Below are 16478 nucleotides of genomic sequence, written 5' to 3'. Positions count from 1 at the left end.
TATTTCTTATAGGCGGTGTTGCATCTATCCAGAGAAATATCATCCGCCCCCTGTTCCCATTTGAAATGTTGCGGTTGACCCCTCGAGCCTTATGATGGGGGCCCTGGGGGACTTGATTCTTACAAAGTTTTCTTGGCCCTCGACATGAGTACATTCCTGTGCAATTGGATTTGCAACATCTCTTTTCGCTTCGGAGCAATTTGAGATCGCAATGTTCGATGTCATGTTAAGACACAACATATATTTGTGGCGGCCATTTTGAAAACCATGCTTCATATAGCAAATGTTTCCTATAGGTGTTGTTGCACATTCCATGATCTATCGAAAGAGGTACCACTCGGTCTCTGTTGCCATTTGAAAGTTTGAAGTTGGCTCCTGGGGCCCTATGATGGGGATCCTGGCGGCACTTGCTTCTCACAGACTTTTATCACCCCCTGACATTGGTACACTTCTGCACAACTGGATCCGTCACATTTTTGTTCGTTTCGCAAATCTTTCAGGTCACAAAATTTGCTGGGACACCCTGTATATTCCCACATACGACCCAACCATGACATAATGTTCACTACTTCTATTATCGGTTGTTGGCTCAACCCTACCATTTCATGTTCCCCGACTTGACATTGCCTCAATCACTCCAGCATTGATGCATTCCGAGTGATGCCTGTTGCCGGAATTTTCTTTTTGTGAAGCGAGTGGCCTAACTATATTAGACTTGTCTGAATGTTCATGGCCAGTGTTGCCAACTTTGGAACTCGTTTTTCTTTTCGTCTCTAGGTACGTCGGTTTCCTGCATAGTTGGTGCTTCTTGTTTTGTTCATTCTAATATGCACAGCTCGTGATCAAATGTGGCGCATTATGGCCAACTCCGTCTTTTCCGTATTTTTCGTACTTCTGCTTTTTCTATTTTCTTTTGTTAGATTGTACCACTGATTATACACGTCATATCTTATGTTCTACATTGCAGGTTGACACTGAATATTGCACTCACTTCATATAGCGCTCTTTGCAAAACATGTACTTTTCATTGCAGTTGCCAACACTGTTAACCCCACTGGTGGCCTTCATTTGTTTTGTTCCCTATTGTGGCAAGTCTCTTTCTATACATCACTTATCAGCATTGTATTTTGCCGTACCCCCCCCTTTTTTTTCGGAATTTGCACTTTTCTTCCCTTGTCCAACCTTGCTGTTTCCCGAACTTCCACCCCTTATATTTCTTGAACTTATTGCTATGGGCAGCTAATTTTTTGGGAATGAACATCTCTGTTACAGCTCTTTCAATTGACATAGGCCACATCTTTCCCTGCAACTATCATTTTCGGAAGGTTCCCTTGTTAGGATATTATGCATTATAATAAAAGCAATATGATATCCCAGTTTGGATTAAGGCCTAAGTATATACCAAAAGTAATTTCATTTGACATTGCAATTTGACCGTGATGATCAGGCACACATAACTACATTCAATTTTTTAATAAAATAATTTATATATTACAGTGATTCAAAAATGTAATTTTTCCAGTAGTTAGCTCCTCTAAAAACTCACAGATCTCGAAAGCCAAGTAGTAGTATAAGTCCTATTGCTATTATTACAATTAAAAATATCAATATCCAAAAGTGCCTGAAGTTCTTTTTTTCACTTGGTTAGATATACTCACCTCAGTAAGTAGACAGAAACAAATGGTTGAGTTGAGTTGATTTTAGATTAGCGTCCCTTTCAGCAGCGAGGCTATATGAGACGTGGACCTACTGATTAACGTGGAATCCGAACCACATGAGCTCCCGCCGGGAATCGAACCCGGGTCTCCCACAGAAACAAATGGAAAAGGAAGGGAAATGAAGGTCTTGAAAGTAAAACGAAGACAAATTTACCAGTCTTCAGACGATACTGTCTACAATGCAGTGAGCAGAGTGGGTCGGTATATCATACTGAGTCGGTGGGTCGAAGTGGGTCATGGTGGGTGGTGGTTCGCAGTGGGTTACGGTGGGTGGTGGGTCACAGTGGGTCACATGCTGTTGACCCACGACCCACTCAAAAACTTGACCCACTTGACCCACTGACCCACTCCATCTCTGGTGTACACCACACACACCTTATTACGGCAATAACTGTGCACAAATTGCAAAATACTTCACAATCTTCGAAAGGAAATTTTCAAACACAGGTGGTTTTTCTTCCAAATAACCGCTTCTTCCAAATCATGCATACCCAATAAGATTAGCAAATCTAGGAGAAGAAAACTGATTATGAATCAGTGTTGGGATCTTAATTATATTATTACGGAGATATAAATTCATGTTATAGTTGTAGAGGACAGTGTCAGAAAAAAGCATCAAGAAAATTTTTAACGGCCTAAAGAACACAAGAAGAGGCTGAATCTTACCAGTTGTTTCTGCAGAAATGGTTTCTATTATGAGTTACTCTTTAATAGGTTCAAAATTGATGAATTGTGACCACTCCACGAAGCTAATAACAAAATGGACTTTGCATTAGATGCTTGAAGAAAAATCTCTTGGAACCATGATCTCACAACACTTGATGTTAATTGTCCCGGATTTGACGCTTTCACAAGGATATTTTCAAATTTAAAGAGGTTGTGTTGGACTATAAGACAGGGTTCGAAATCCCGGGGGGGACGGGAGGGGTTTCCCCCCACCAAAAATTTTACACTTGAGTATCCTCCTCACCAAAATCTGTAAGGGGGGACACCTTAATAGGAAAATATAATTAGGTCTATAATGAAAATTTTCAGACAAACAATAATTTTAAATGCATGCTGTTTTAAAAAAAAAAAAACGTTGTTTATTTGTAAAAGGATCAGGTGTTTAACTTTTTCGGTTCGGTTGTTGACGAGATGAAGACCTTTATTCTCTAGTATATCAGTTACCTGCAAAATTGGTAAAATTTCTCAAACAAACAGATTGTTTTTCAATTTCAGTGGACGAATCTGCAAACAGGTTTGCGGGTAAGCACTTGCTGTTATATGTAACATATGTGGACGAAGAAAATAAACCTTGTTGTCGTTTTTATAAATTAGTGCCTGTAGAAAATGCCGATGCAAAATCCCTTGAAGAGAAAATTATTCAAGCATTTTCCGAAGATGGAATAGATATTTCTAATCTTAAAGAAAAACTTGTTGGATTTAGTTCGACGGGGATGCAGTGTTTATTGAGTGAAACGAAGGTGTTGCTGCTCAAATTGGAAGAAATGTCAACCCGTGCCTAATTAGCGTACACTGCATGGCACATCGAATTGATCTTGTTTCTGAAAGAGTTTTTGGTATTGTGAATGCTGTTCACAACTTTGAATGTTTGTTAGGCGAACTTTACAAGGTGTTCAATAAGTCATCTACAGCTGCGAAACTTAAAAGTATCGCGATAGTCACAGATGCCGCAGGACTACTGAAAATCAAACGATTGTTTCACATACGTTGGATTTCAAATGAGAAGAATGCAATATTGGCAGCCTTTACATATTTTTCTTGTATGATGCAATTCCTATTCTTGGAGTATGAAAATAATGACCATTTCAACAGACAGTTTTAAACTGAGTGGTATTTATATAGAAAAAAAAAAAAAACTAACTGTCGGAGAAAAAGAACATTCTATTTTCGATTTTCTTCTGGATACTCGTATTGTGTCCATTCTGCCTAATAGTGAAACGATGCAAAAGGAAGCAGTTTCGTACAATGAAAGAGAAAAAATGAACCTACAATCCATGCACTGAGGGAAATGCGTATGAAAGATGATGTCTACCAAAGTCTTTGCAAAGATAAGTATTTAGTGCACTGCACACAAGCATCTGATACAGGGAGTGATGATAGTGAGTTTGATCAAATAAGGTAGCAGGTAATCCAGGGCTTAGTAGACGAAGTGGAAAGAAGGTTTCCTTCTAATGATGTGCTAAAGTTATTTTCAGGGTTTGAAAATAAAGATCGTAATAGCATGAGTGGTTTATACGGTAACGTAGACGTATATAAAGCACCTCAATTGTTTGGTTTGAATCTTGATACTGCAGTGTCAGAATGATTTGGTTTGATTTAGTTTAACGTCCCACGCTTATGCCTGCTAGGCTAAAGGAGACGTGGACCTACTAATTATAATGGACTCCGAACCACTTTGGTCGTTCAACTGTACCCCACCGGGAATCGAACCAGAGACCACGCTAACCGAAGTCAAGCGTGGTAGCCACTAGACCAAGCGGGGGTTCTACAGTGTCAGAATCAGAGATGTTCACCCTTGCGAGGGTGGCCCTCTCGAGGGCATCCTCACCCTCAAGTTCCCTCGCCCACAATGACGCGAGGGCGAGGGAGCGCGAGGGCGAGGACAAGTTTTGGCCGCGAGGACGAGGGTGCGCGACGGCGAGGACAAGATTCGATGGCGAGGGTGAGGGTGCGCGAGGGCGAGGAAAAGCTTCGAAGAAGAGGGTGAGGGTGCGCGAGGACGAGGACAAGTTTCGGCACCCAATATATATATATATATATATATATATATATATATATATATATATATATATATATATATATATATATATATATATATATATATATATATATATAGATAGATAGATAGATAGATAGATAGATAGATAGATACATACATACATACATACATACATACATAGATAAGTAGATAGATAGATATAGATATATAAATGATCGAAAATAATCGATATTATGTAGTATCGAATCCAAAGTTTTCTTGGTCGCTAAGATGAACAGTCACACTTCCGATGGCGTTTAAATTTAAATTTAGCCATGTAACTTTGTGGAGGGGGAGGGGATATATATATATATAAATGTAAACAAAAATGAACATGATTACGTTTGTAACTTAATAAGTCTTGAACCACCCGACCGATCTCCATCAAATTTTCCACATAGATGAAGTTCGGGCCTGAGATAGTTTTTACCTATTACCTTCGGTGGTCCAAAGTAAGGGGGAGGGGAGATATATAAAAATGATCGAAAATGGCCGATATTAGTGTCGAATCCATATTTTTCGAAGTTGTTGTGATGAACAGTGACACTTCTGATGCCGATTACATCCAAATTCTGTCCAGCAACTTGGAAGTGAGAAAGGAGAAAATATCCGAAAACTGATCAAAAATAACACATATTAGATTCGAATCCAAATAACTTTTCACGGGTACCAAACACGTAAGGAGTTCTGCATTTAAAGATATTATTTTAACCCGCGTCGAGATAAATTTGCACTAAAAGTAAACTACCTCTTATGGATTGTTTTGTTTTCGTAACAAGCGAGTTATGCCATATTGTAAAGCTACTACTGAAATAATTATTAATAAATTATGAACACATTCGTCTGTTATTTGTGTGAAAATTGTTTTTTAAAAAAAACTTTACCCCTTCAGAAATCCACTCCTGGATTTTTTCGGGACAAACGAGTTATACAGTATTGTTAGATTATTAATTAAGCATTTCTTTACGAAATATGAATAACACTGTCTGAGGCGTTAACGGGAAAACCGTCGAGGGAAAACTCATTCTATAGGTAAACTCTCCCTTCACTCACCCTTCTGAATGCTTACATGATGAATGAGTTATGCCATATTGTTAGGTTATTAGTGAAAATTTATTTATGAAATCTGATTGAGAAAATTGTGCAAAAAGAACTCAACCCATACAATAAATTACACCTTTTGTATTTTTCAGTGTAGATTCATACTATGGTGTAGAGTGTTAATAACATATTTATTTATAAAAAGTAAATAAACTCGTTAGAGCTGTTTTCAAGAAAATTGAATTATAATTAAGTTTCATCCTTCAGTAAACTACCCTTATTTTTAGGTGCAGGAGGAACATTTGAAACGATAGAATAGTATAAAAACATTATGTATAGAATTGGTCCAGATATGTTGACTGCCATGGCCTCTAGCTGAATGCATGTAAAAGCGTGACGAACAGATGGACAGATATCGAAAACCCATTTTACCGATATGCTTGGGACCATGAAACGTAAATTCCTTGAAATCTAGAATTCGATCTTTATCACTGTTACCACACTTTCTTCTTTCGTCGCTGGAATGTGAAAATGAAATCTTTAAGTTTTACGTCCCTCGTTTATGACCGTTAGGCTTAAGGAGATGGTGATTATGAGAAATGAATGAAAAGGGTGGAATGAAGAAAGTGGGAGGAAACGGGAGAACACCAATGAAACCTACGCACACGGTGTTTGTCCACCACAAAGTCTACTAGGCATGATCTGGGGTCGAACCAAAGATTCCAGGCAACAGAGGTTAAAGTCTCCAACTGAGCCACCGCGGCCCCGAATGTGAAAATGAATATTTCTACACCGACACGTGAGGTGATAATGTCATTCCAAAAATGCAATAAGTTAAGTTTAATGTGTTGTCATGCTAGAAAAAAGGCTTTTGCTTGTTTGTTGTATCCTTTTAATATCAGTTGTTCACGCTACTGTATATTTTAAACGAAGTGTATGATTATCGTTCATACACATGTTCGTATTCATGTTCCACGCACCAAGATCTGTATAATTTATTTGTTTTCAAAGAAAGCATTCTTTATTCCTTACACGGACTTATGAGTATAATCATATTTCTTGCACTTGTGGGTATGACTCTTACCAAATGAAAGACCTTTCAATACTCTAAAAAGCAGAAGAATAATTTGCCATAAGCTTTTCCTTTCTTCATGACAACAAACTTTTCTATTTCATTCGCTGTTTGGTGCTAAGATTGGAAATGCTGGATGTTGCGTATGCTTTTTCTGTTCATGACTCACACAAACCAGCAGGTAGTTGAAGTTGGTCTGCTGTGCAAGAACGGGGAGGGCAGAAGTAAGCACACAAGACCATACCTCTTACCGCTGCTACCAATAGTACTTCAATCCTGACTAAGTACGTCGATTAAAGGAACATATCAATAAGTTATTTCCTCATTTTATCGTTTCGGTTCTTATTAACATGAAATTTATACACTTCCTATAATATTTTGTTAAAGAAAACAAAGATGGAATGGGATGGGATTCGATCTGGTGTCAAAATAGTAGAAAAACGTCCAGTCCGCCACTCTGCCCACCTAACCACTGAGACTCCTGAAGGTTTATATTCGGTTTAGGTTTTTGGTGTCTTTTATAGCCATGGAGAGTGTGACTTCCAATCTCAAGAGAAGAGTTTTCCTGTTTTCTTCTATATTTATGTCCGAAATCATGATTACAGACGCTAATTTATATTTGGCAGACTATCTAGACGCTAGGTTTAAACCAATAAATTCAGTATTTTATTCCACTTTCTAGTTCTTTGCTCCAGCTTTTTTACTAGTAGTTGTCAATTTTCCCTAGCAATTGTGCTCTGCTACTGCGAAAATCCCTCAAAAGCATGATTGCCAAAATACACAAAACCGACCATAATTTTGTTTTTTGCTTATACTTTTTATTATTTTATTATATATTTTTGAAATATCTCCATAAATTGCTTTGTATTATCTCGACTTACTAATAACAGAATTTTATCCATAAATATAAGGAAAATGGAATAAATGCGACAAGTCATGAGTTACAGTATACGCGCCATTTTTTTAACATAGTGGTACAACAAAGGTATAATTTTCATAATTTGTTCTGAAATAACCAGAACAAGACTGGAATTTTTGTAATAGTTGCCGTTAAACAAGATGCTAGAAAGTGTTTATTACTAAACTCATTAATAGTTATCTGAAAATCGTTATTTACTTTATGTACAATTTCAATTTTAACATATTTGGTAGCCAACCATATGAAAGAAGTTTTTGTATATAGCACTATTACGCGTGTTCCGTAAATAATCTTCTGTTTATTTGGTTTTACTTATATTCTCAATACTGACGAAAAGCTGATGGCATAATTCTAATATTAATATTAGCTGAACTTGTGCTCTCTACACAGCGCATCATTCACATTTGAGCATGAATCTCCTTCTTATTCCTCACAACATCTGTACATGTTCCTTTACAGACACAAGTGAACGACATCTTGATAAAAATCAGCAAGGGGTATCATAAAGGGGAAATATTTCGATTATATTTTTCAATATCTCGTACCGTTTGCAACATTTGAGTCTACTTTCGGTTGGATTTTCTAATTCATGTATGATCAGTGTTTTCTCTCTTCTTGCATGCAATATGTAATAAGCAAATACATTATATGCACAATTAATTTTAATGTCAGTGATATATGGTGTCCATTGGGCAAAACACTCCAAACAATTTATGGTGTTCATTAGGCAAAAGATTCCAAATAATAAAGATTCATCTTAGACTGGAGAAATGGTTATCCTCCGTTTTTCATTATCATTTGGCCATGAAACAAACGCCTGAGAGATATACAACCCCTATATACAAATATGTGGTGTTAGAATATTTAACTCGTAGGATATGATGCTTTACTTTTTTAAAAATTGCAACACTTCCAGTGTACCCCTAAAAATGTAATAAAGAAATAACAGCCATGTTTTTTAAATATTCAATTAGAACTGGAGAATCTACACAAAATTTGGAATCGATTAGTGAAAACGGCACGTCTCTAACACTTGTGGTTTTCAAGATCTCATTGTCGAAAGCGTTGGAGACAAACATATAAACTTTTCTTTGGAGACAAACATATGAACCTAGCATTTTAATATATAGATATATCACGAAGATAATTAATGACAATATTTTTATAATAACAATGTAATATTTTTACCAGAAACAATAAATGCGTGTACAGAATTTAAGTTGCTAGGATTCGTATTGTTATTTGCAACAGATAAAACATTCTTGAAAAAAAAAATTTATTTAAAAGGAAACAAAACTATACTACTTTCGTTGGTGAGAGACTTTGAAGTGCACCTTTTCTGTCAACGAGTCAGCTTAAAAATTACAGTTCAAATAGGTTCATATACAACTTACGTATCAAGCATTTAAGTGTCAAATGTATTCATTAAAAACATAAATCATTTAATGTGAAACTTCGTCCAGAAGAAAGTCCTTTATTCCACCTGGTAAAGAAACAATCTCTTCTACTAGATTGGTAAGTTCTCAAATATTGTATTATCTTCTTACTAGATAATTTTAACTAAATATCATTAACTGATTCTCGTTTTAATCTATTACTTTTTAAAAGAATAATGAATAGAATTGAATCTAGTCCTTTAAGATATAGCAACAAATGTATAATATGTTAAAATAAAATGGTAAAACGAAGGTCAAAGTGAAAACGCATAAACAGGCATTTGGTCCCTAGTAACATAGCGAAACAATTCGTCAACAATTTGACGAAGGGTCGTATCTCAAAATCTCACTTTTTCAGACAAAAAGAAATAAATATAATTCCACAGAGGAGGAAAAAGTTAAAGATGCAATAATTGATCAATAATTCCACATAATTATTATCTGGAATTTGTGACGAGTTATTACATGTTCAAATGGCTTCCCCCCCCCCCCACGTAATTATTATTTCTTTGTTCATGTCTGAAAAAATGAAATTTTGAGATACGATCCTTCGTCAAATTGTTGACGAATTTGAAACGGTAAGTACAAAAAAGTTAATATTCGAACAATAAAGGAGAGCATTTCGAGATAGCCATTTCTGTATACCTAGATACCGAATTTCATTACATTTTTGGTATTTTGGGAAATTAAAGCTCTTAACTTACGTTACATACGTCCAATGCAAATGTGGTCGCTGTCTTGGATGTTCAATAATGTTGAGAATCATTGTTTTAGATAATGTATCTGTTATATAAGAACATGAAGTAACCAATTCATTAAGTCTCTTATACTTTTGAAGAACAGGAGCAAAAATTGGGGCACGGTAGTTTATTGGTAGAGCTCTCTCCGCTGGTACGGGTACATTTTGATTCGATTCCTGTCTACATGAATTTGTGGTGGACAATTGTTTTCCGTGAGTTTTCTCGGGGGTTCTGTTTCTTCCCACATTCTCATTCCATTAATTTCATCATAATCATTCATTTTTATTAATCGTCTATCTCCTTTAGCCTAAAAGGCATAGTTGTGGGAAGTAAATCTAAAAATTTTATTTTCTTTCAAGAGCAGAAGGCTTAGGTTGATTTAGAAAGCAGTCATAAAGTTCCTAGTTTCACTCTCAGCAGAAATCACGATACGATATATTAGTACTTTTTACAAGTTATTCCTGAAATATTATACACGAGGCTTAGCTAAAAGTAACGGGCTGGCAACTCTGTCATAGTATATGTAGAGCAGTAGGGAGCGCATGCACGCAGAAAACCCTTGAACTTTTCAAAAGAGAATGATATTCATGAGTTGTAGGTCTCAGTCGGGTTAAGTCTGTGAGGAGTGATAGAAGAGAGAGGTGTGCCGGAAGAATGACAAATGTGAAAATTGATCAGCGCATTAACTTGAAATTCCACGTGAAATTAAAGAAATCATCGAGTAAGTGTGTGAAACAGTTGCAAAATGTGTGTGGTGATAATACGTTGTGATGTACGTCAGTGTTTGAGTGGCACAAACATTTCAACGAGGAACGAGAGAACGTTGTTGATAATGAAAGACTGGTTCGTCCTGTCAGAGCAACAACAGAGGAAAATGTGTCAAAACTGATTGATACTGTCCGGAAAGATCGCAGGTTCAGCATTCGAATGATAGCAGACATGGTGGGCATCGGCAATTCTGCACAGACCATCTGAACACGCGCAAAGATTGCACTAAAATGGTACCAAAAATCCTGATGTAGGAGCAGAAGGACTTCTGGAAGCACGTGTGCAGTAACATAATGGAACGTTTGGAAGCAGAACTGGACTTGTGAACGAAAATTGTCACTGGTGACGAGCCCTGGATCTACCAGTATGGTCCTGAAACGAAAAGACAATCCATACACTGTAGAACTCTCTCATAACCACGAATGGAAAAGGCACGCAAGATTAAATTAAAATGAAGGTCATGCTCATTATGTTCTTTGATATCAATGGCCTGCTCCTAATTGAATGGGTACCATCAAGTCAGACAACTAATAAGCAGCATTACCAGCAGGTTTTGGTGTAGCTGCGAAAACGTATGAGAAAGAAAAGTTCCCTCTTGTGGAAGAACAATGAGTGGATTGTGCATCACAACAATTCTTCGCATACTGCTTTGACCGTTAAGCAGTTTCTGGCAGCTAAGAAGAAGCCAGTGTTTGAAAATCCACCTTATTCACTGCTCTTGGCACCGTGTGATTTTTTCTTTTACCGAAAGTTAAATCCGCCCTCAAGGTAACTCATTTTCAGATCATGGAAGAAGTGAAGCAGAAAACGGCAAAGACATTCAAGACGGTGACGCCTGAAGAGTTAATAAATTTTTTCCAACAATGGAAACTTCGTATACAAACAATGTATAAAAAGGGGAGATGAGTTTGTTTTAAGGGATTACTTTTAATTTGTAAGTTTGTGGCAACGAAAAACCGCACTTTTGGCACCAGTCCTGTTATTTTATAGCCAGACCTAGTATATTTTCCATGAATGCAACACAAATACTATTATATCGGTCTACTTTGATTCCACGGTTTTCTTCTTCTTTTCATTATTTCTTTAATTTCTTTATTGTGAAATATATTTTTAATTTGTGGAAGTTTTATATGATTCGTAATTGAGGTGGAGTAGTGATGAATAACGGTATCTCTTAAATCGAAAAATGGCTTTTACTACTTGATTTTTATAGTTAAAGCTAGTACTCCAATGAATTGTCGATATTTTCTACATCATCATCATCATCATCATAATATTATTATTATTATTATTATTATTATTATTATTATTATTATTATTATTATTTACAGAGTCGAGTGTAGTTTCTCAGAAGCAGAAAAGAAATCCACATCAAAAACTTTCAAATGGACTGGAATCCTGATGCAAATCTTCTGGAAGCATCCTAAAGCTAAGTACTAAATTTATTGATTTCTTATTTAGATTTGCTTAATCTATTTGTATGATTTTGATACTTGCAATATGCTTGTAAAACACCCAACTTCACATACCCCTGACGGACATTTTCAATGCTGATCTTAAATTTGAATTCCAAATAGTGAACTATGAGGAAAACCTACATTCACGGAAACTTGTAGTCTCTGTCTGAATTATAACAAAATCGTTTTTATGACATCTATTTTAACAATTTGTTGAAAAATAAGTTCTAAACTGCTTTTCAAACATTTTTCCTAAAACAAAAATCGATATATGATTTTTAAAAGAATCATACGAGGGGTAATCAAAAAGTTAGTGCAATCATTTAGAAGAAATCTACACTGAAGAACTCTGAGACCATGATGGTATTAGTCCTTTTCTACCGTGCCGTCAGCGACACATTTTTGCCAGCGGTTCTTTACTTTCTGTAAGCCCGATTTGTAAAAGTCTGCATTTTGAGTTTGAAACCACAGTTCAACCTCGGAAATGACGTCATCCCTACGATCAAAATAGCGTCCTCTGAGTGGATGCTTCATTTCTGGAAAGAGAAAGAAGTTTGGTGAGTATGGGGTGAGGCAATATTCCATATCCTAATTTCACTACCTTTATCATAGATGCATGGGCGGAATGAGCTGTGCATTGTCTGACAACCGCAGCATGCCTTTTATGACCAATCCACGACGTTCTTCTTCAGTTCCTCTCGTAACTTAGTCAGGAAATGGGAATAATTTGTACTATTAATAGTTTGCCCTTGTGGTAGGTAGTCTGTCATGATACCTCTTCACAGTCCCAGAAAACGGAAAGCATCACCTTGGCGGCATACTTCTCCATTCGTGTCTTTTTAGGGTTAGGAGAGGAGGAGTATTTCAATTGTTTGCTCATTTCATTTGTTTCTGGGTCATAAAGATAAACCCAACTTTCATTCATTGTCACTAGTCTGCCGAAAAAGTCCTACTCATCCAGCTCACAGCGATACCCCACCCATTGTGCTGACACTTTCTGATGATGCAGCTGGTTGTGAATGATATTCCAGGCAGACCTATAACTCGTACATATTTCACACATAAACATTTTAAATGGTCGTCCTCCTGCCTTTCATTGTGATCTCAACTTTCTCCGTCAAGGCAGCATAATCAGTGAAAGAGGTTTTCCAGATCTAGAAGCGTCCGCGGTAGTCATGCGTCTAGTTTTGGAATTGCTGTTTCCACTTGGATACCATCTCATAGAAGATTCTTTCATCCCACTCCTTTGCTGATTTCCTCTGAAGATGGAGGAACTTAACGATGCTCCGTGCCTCAAGTTGTCAACCATTCCTTCTTCATTGATTTACTTGCAAAAAAGAAAAAAGGAAAAGAAACAAAAAGTAAAAAAGAAAGAAAAAAGTTGTTATAACGTGTCCAGAATTTATATGATTAACATACAAGAGTTAACTATAAGATGTATGTCCGAGGGGTTTCGTAGTTCGTCACCTTCTAGACGATTACATGAAATTTTTGCTATCTTCTCGTAAATGCTCCCAGTAGTATTATTGCTTATTTTCATCTGTATTGATAGACACATACCTTCCTGGAACATAAAGGTATGAGGCTCGAGCAATGCTCAGCAACGTCATCTGATCTAAATTAAGTTGAAAATATTTTAATTTGTAATTGTCATTAAAAGGTGTGTACTAACTAATAGTTTCTTGCAAGAAAATGAAATGAAATGAAATCTTTTAATTTAACGTCCAACGATTATACCTGTTACGCTAAGGGAGACGATGATTAAAGCAAATGAAGTATGATGAAAGAAAGTGGGAGGCAACGGGAGTAAACCTAGAAACAATGAAGCACAAGTATTGTTCTTACACTATTTATTATAAATTAGTAATATATTAAATAGAAATAAATTGCGGTGTCTACCACAAATTTACTTGGACGGGGATCGAACCAGGGACCCCACGAACCAGAGGTAAGCGACTACCACTGAGTTACCGTGCCCCACTTTCTTGCAAGAATTTATGAGTGCGTTGAGCATAGAAGTGATCCTACACGTTACTAAAATAGGTGTAAAACTTCAGAAGGATAAAATGTGCTTAAAGTTTTCTATTGATAGAGTGGCTTAGTATTAAAAACTACACATATATGTTGTAGCTTTTTTTAAAAAAGGTAGGGTAGCATTTCTAACCACACGCACTATTTTGATATCACAATGCAAACACAAGTATTGTTCTTACACTATTTATTATAAATTAATAATATATTAAATAGAAATAAATTGCGGTTTAATGAGGACGTCACCAGATAGTTTATTTGTCCCAGATAGAAATCGAATATTTACTAATAGATTAAGTATGTACATTTTTTTAAAAAAATGTCCAGTCAGTATCCAGAAAAAGAAATTTCAGAGCGTAATTTGCCAAAGTTGAAATCAGCTTCAGTTGTAAAGAAGGTTCAAATGTATCGTATGTAGTAATGAACAGAGTAGAAATGTGAAGATTAAGAAAAGGAAACAAAAACTGGTTAAAGGTTTCAAAATGAAAATGTGGTAAGAAATAGAGAAAATTATTTGTGTCGAACGGAAGCCCAGTAATAAAGTGTTGCGAAAGGTAAGAAGGTAAAGAACAATTAAAAAGAGTAAAAATAACGTAAAGAAGGTTCAAATGTATCGTATGTAGTAATGAACAGAGTAGAAATGTGAAGATTAAGAAAAGGAAATAAAAACTGGTTAAAGGTTTCAAAATGAAAATGTGGTAAGGAATAGAGAAAATTATTTGTGTCGAACGGAAGACCAGTAACAAAGTGTTGCGAAAGGTAAGAAGGTAATGAACAATTAAAAAGAGTAAAAATAACCAGATGTGATAAAAGGTATAATTGAGAGAAAATTAAGAGAGTAAAAAATGGAATTGATGAATGGTATTAAAGCAGATAACTTTATGTCAAGAAGAAGAAGTTAGCTGAAAACGGGTGGATTGAACATCCACCTCCAAAGAATGCCTCTAAAGGAAACATCCTTTGCATAGCAATTGGGTACTTAGTTTCTACATATCATAGTAGCTACTTGCTCTTTCTCCTCTGGCGTCGCCATTTTCGTTTATTTAATTAATTTAAAATGAAGCAAAACAACATATTAATAAGTGACATACAAACAAAACTTCATGAGTTGTGGTAGAGGAAAAGCAATAATGAAGATAGTTAAAAAGAGGACAAAAACTAATTAGAACATTATTTGATACGAAACTATCTTGTTAACGAACTTATAGAAGGTATTGCAGAAAGGGAGAAGGGAAAAGGGTGTAATAAATGTAGAGTATTAAAGAAGGCAAATGTATACATTAAAAGCGAATTGAATTATTCACTCACATTTATAAACAACAACATATGCTTCGCCACGAGGATCATCAAGCATCCGACGGACGCTGTCTACGAAGAAGTACAAAAAGGACACGGAGAGACCTATACAAACCCTCCTCAGGCTCCGCCTCCAAACTCGGTTATAAAAGAATATTTCAAGAGGCAAAAGACACTCTGGATCACTCCTACCTTTCTCTTCGCGCTCCACTCTTAGCAGGAGAGATTCTCTTTCCTTACCTCTGCGCTTCACTGGGCAAGAGGTTCCTACTCTATCTCCGCGCTGCAGTGGGCAAGAGGTTCCTTTTGTCTTCACTCTGTACTCGGCGGGAGACACCTAACCCACCTCTGCGCTGCTTCGTGCAAGAGGTTCCTTTCGTCTTCGTGCTGCATTGGGCAGTAAACACCATCCCACCGCCATGCTGCTCCCAGCAGAAGGTTCATTTCAGTCTCCGCGCTGCACTGGGCAGGAGACTCCTAACTGTCAACTTCAAGATCTCCGCGCTGCTCTAGGTAGGAGGTCCAAAACTTATAGATAAAGAACTATTATTTAGAGATACCTACTTATCTGTACCACGGTGTACATAGAACTTGTATAGAACTTTTGATAATAAAAGGGTGATGGAAAAAGAAAAAATATGAGCACTATCCCTACCATACATTACAGAATAGATTACCAGATGGTCGTTAGGCACAATTTACTAAAGAACATCCCACTAGTAAAAAGTGACCATGCTTGGATAAATTTCTAATTACGCTTTTTATGATAACTTGAGGATGCTGAATCCAATCGAAGTATTTTAAAATCTATTCGTTCATGGCGCCACGAGAAAAACGAACTCAAAGTTGGTCTTTGAAGTACTGCTTATGTCAAGACTAAAAGTATACATGATTGGATACGTTTCTAATTGCACTTTTTATACTAATTTTGAGGGTGCTAAATCCAGGGAACTATTTTGAAACGTATCTGTCCAAGGGGTTATGCGAAAAATGACTTCAGTTAGGATATACATCTCTGCTTTATTAGTCATAAAGAAGAAACTTATCGAATATACCTTACCACAAATCATATACACTGTGTTCACTGATCTGCGACCATCTACCTAATACTTTGTTGGTCCACGGTTTGCTCGAAGGATGGTCTGAACATGGCTTGGCATGAATTCTGTAAGTTGCTAAGATGTTCCTACGAGGATCTGAAACCATATATTCCTGATGACATCCCACTATGAGCAC

The 16478-nt window shown here is 36.5% G+C and overlaps 1 long non-coding RNA gene across 2 annotated transcripts in view; it reads left to right on the top strand.

The window, feature by feature from the left end:
- Nucleotides 1–16478, top strand: part of LOC145660565 (uncharacterized) — a 70485-nt gene that overhangs the window by 19762 nt on the left and 34245 nt on the right. For both annotated transcript variants that reach the window (XR_014126835.1, XR_014126834.1), the window contains exon 2: nt 11790–11891. This is a non-coding gene — a long non-coding RNA (uncharacterized LOC145660565). The remainder of the gene's footprint in view (nt 1–11789; nt 11892–16478) is intronic.

Source organism: Thermobia domestica, chromosome 9 (assembly GCF_964235325.1).
Source record: "Thermobia domestica chromosome 9, izTheDome1.hap1.1, whole genome shotgun sequence".
Lineage (NCBI taxonomy): Eukaryota > Metazoa > Arthropoda > Insecta > Zygentoma > Lepismatidae > Thermobia > Thermobia domestica.
Note: the sequence above shows the minus strand (reverse complement) of the source record. Positions and strands in the feature narration are given on the sequence as shown.